Consider the following 3,296-nt stretch of genomic DNA (forward strand, 5'->3'; position numbering starts at 1 on the left):
CAGAGTAAAACAGCGGCCAAACAAATGTCATAGCCCTTTTATTCACATTGAATAATGTTGCTTCTTTAATAAAAGATAATGAGAAAAAGAGTGAGCAACCACAAAACAGATGTTACCCCCATGACATAATTCAAGGTGTTCCTGCACGTTCAAGGCCAGCCTAACTGCCTATTTAAGGAAACCCATAGTCTTACAACAGAAACACTGGCTTTCAAAACAGCTCTGCATCTGCTCACAACTCTCTCCCCAATGTCTCCACACTCCACCATACAGAGCCTCCTCTAAATGTTTAGGCTCTTTTCTCTAAATAAGGCAGCCTTATCGTAGTTCCTGTCATTTCTGCCTTTTCCCCAAACATCCCGAGCAGCGTCTGCGGCAGTAGCAAGGGCTGCAGCCCGTGCATTCTTTTGCCTTGTATGGAGAAATGGCCTGGCCTGAGATGTCTTTGTATGGGACAGGGCGGCCTTTCCATTGGCCGGGGCTAAAAGGGGAGGGAACCACCGGGAGTCTGATTCTTTAAACAAACTTTCCAGTAGGACTGCCTGCTTCCCTTTCTCACTGCTGTGTCGGACCCAAAAGGAGCCTGAAGGACTTTCAAATATTTCTACCTGAAGCCAAGGTGAGAAAGAAAGCTGTTTTTAGCACTGAATTGCATGAAGAGTATAGATAGTTAAAAAAAAATGTGTATTAAAAAGACTAGTGTAAATTCTCTTTCAGAGTTCAGTGGCACAATGTCCAACTGTCAGTGCTGAGAGTGAGGATAGAGTTACAGAGAGCCTCTGAAGTGGATCTTTGATAAGAGTTACCAGATCAGCTACAATAGAGCTTTTTATCTGTTGATCAAGGTGAAGATAGACCTGTAGAGGATGCTCAGTTGAGACCTGTGTACGTGTTTGTGTGTGCAGTATAAATGCACTGTGTGCGTGTGTGTTTACTTCCATCTCATCATTACGGCGCATTAGACAGAGGAATTTCTGTACGCAGCTGACCCATTTAGATCCCTCACACTCTCACACTCTTAAACATGCAGACATACATACCTCTGATGCCTTTTTATAGGCGGTGAGAGCATAACTTCCACTTCGCTCTCTGTTTGTTTTTGGAATTCCTGACCATTACTCTTCACTTGAATAGTGAGGAATAACCTACATGACCTGTAGTAAGGATGAGGGGATGACAGCCTGACTGTTTGGTGATAGCTAAGTGTGTGTGTGTGTGTGTGTGTGTGTGTGTGTGTGTGTGTTCTTGCTGGACGAAGGAACAGAGGAGCTTTGTCATCCCAGTGGATAAAAGGGTCCACAGAGGAGCTGTGGTGGACAGAGAACAAACACAATTAGTCAGTACAAGCCATTCTGAGGCACGTCACACGAATGCTTACGTTGCTGAACTCAGAAATAGTTGTCCTTTGCCTCTTTGTGAATCATTGTTGATTCACTCTCTGCAGAATGCAGAAGAATTGTAGATGTTGCAACAGCACCAGGCTCATCCGGATAGGATATCAAGATTTATTTTCTTCTTCACTGAAAATCTAAGTTGTAAAATGATCACATTAGTGAAAGAATTTATCTTACTGATTGCCTGCAACAGATGTAGTTAAACGCCAATCAGCCTCTCTCTCAGGAGACAATACCCTACTGTATCACTGGAGCCAAACAAGAATGCACAATAGAGATAACTAAATTCCAGGGCCTAAAGTTGGACTGTTTACATTAGAGCCACTTCATTTGAGCCCCAACGAAATGTTCTTACAGTCACACAAATTGTAGTGTAAATTTCTAAAAGTGCATGCTGTGAGAGGACTAGGCGGGAGAGAGAGAAGCCCTAATCAGATTGAGGAATTCCTCCGTTCTTAAAACCCTAAATTGGAGCTAGACGCCGTTTTGTTTCCAGTTTCCTCTGTGACTGTGAGATGGAGAATGGAAGGGCATTGGGCCAGCAACACACACCTTCCAGATTTCTTTCATTTTGCTGGCACATGTGGGGACAGAAGCAGCCAAACAGTAGTCAAATGAAAGGAAAGACTGGTCCAACAGTGTCTGCAGTAAAAGTAAGGAAGGAGTGAAACCACCGCTGACAAAAACAGCGTGTGTGTGTGTGTGCGTGGTATTGAGAGTTAACACTCTTCATTTGGCACTCAAGTAAATTAATTCCCTTCCTGTAACCTTTACACTAAGTACCCAAACATACGGATCCATTTTTGGATGTAATTATTTCATGTAAGCGCTACAGTGAACAATGAGGTTATTCTGGACCTGTCAAACTAATTTGCATTGACTATAAAAATTATAATTCTGCCCCAGTGATACGGTAACATTCATTTGTGTAGAGATCAGCAGAAGAAGAAACTTTTATATACCCAACATAAAAAGAGATAGGCAAAGCCTCTCAGCCCTGCCGGCACTAGCTCTTCTGTGAGGCCTTAGGGAATTATACATTCAACAGAGACACACAACTCCAGCGCATTAGACATTATGACAGACAGTGTCACACAGACCCTTAGAGACAGCAAAGAGCAATTTATATGTGTTGGAGTACACTTCTGTGTAGCCATTACTGTAATGTGCTATAAAATATATAGATGTTTAAATGTATTTTACTGGCAAAATGCAAAAATGTGTTGATCTTTTGTCAGTAACCAGAGGACTCTATGTGTAGATTTTTCTTTATACTGCATTTTTTGCTGATTATAAGTGAAACAATGTACTTTGAATTTGTGACCACGTGTGAGTTTTTTTATTTCAATACAGACACAAGAAGATCTGTTATGACAATTAATTAATAAATAATTAGTAATTAGGACTTTAGATTTCAAATTTAAGGTCTTCACATTTACTTAATGCAGCTCTGCCTGATGAGAATATACATCTAGAGCACCACATCTTGAATGCTACCCGAGGCCACTGATGATCAACATCTTCTTAATTTACTTAATTTTATAATGTATATATAATATGTCTTATCGTTAACAAAGCCTGTGTTTATTTAAGGAAAGTCCCCCTACACTCAAAAATATACAAAAATATCTACAACTTATATGCAAAAATATACTTTTCTTGTTCCTACTGGTGGATGTTTGAGCTTCACTGCGCAGAATGAGTTTGAAAATGGAAAGTTTCTCTGTGCTCATTAAAAATCAAATTTTAAGGGTCGGGCCTACGAGTATGATTTGTGACATCACAAATAGTTTGAATGTCAGTCCAATTTGCACCTTATACAAATGTAATGTAGAAACTTGAAGCCACCAGTGAACATTACAGTGAAGTAGGAGACATCTTGTGTCCAGCAAGAAAACTTTA

The 3,296-nt window shown here is 40.4% G+C and overlaps 1 protein-coding gene across 1 annotated transcript in view; it reads left to right on the forward strand.

Moving 5' to 3' along the window:
* The first annotated feature begins 473 nt into the window (after positions 1-473).
* The window catches only part of myl9b (myosin, light chain 9b, regulatory), a 5,974-nt gene continuing 3,151 nt past the window's right edge, over positions 474-3,296 (forward strand). Inside the window, exon 1 of the mRNA XM_035661305.1 lies at positions 474-619. The gene's annotated coding sequence lies outside the window, so the exon portion shown is untranslated. The remainder of the gene's footprint in view (positions 620-3,296) is intronic.

The sequence above is a fragment of the Morone saxatilis genome, unplaced genomic scaffold, assembly GCF_004916995.1.
Source record: "Morone saxatilis isolate NCDOM2014 unplaced genomic scaffold, NCSU_SB_2.0 Contig18, whole genome shotgun sequence".
Classification (NCBI taxonomy): domain Eukaryota; kingdom Metazoa; phylum Chordata; class Actinopteri; family Moronidae; genus Morone; species Morone saxatilis.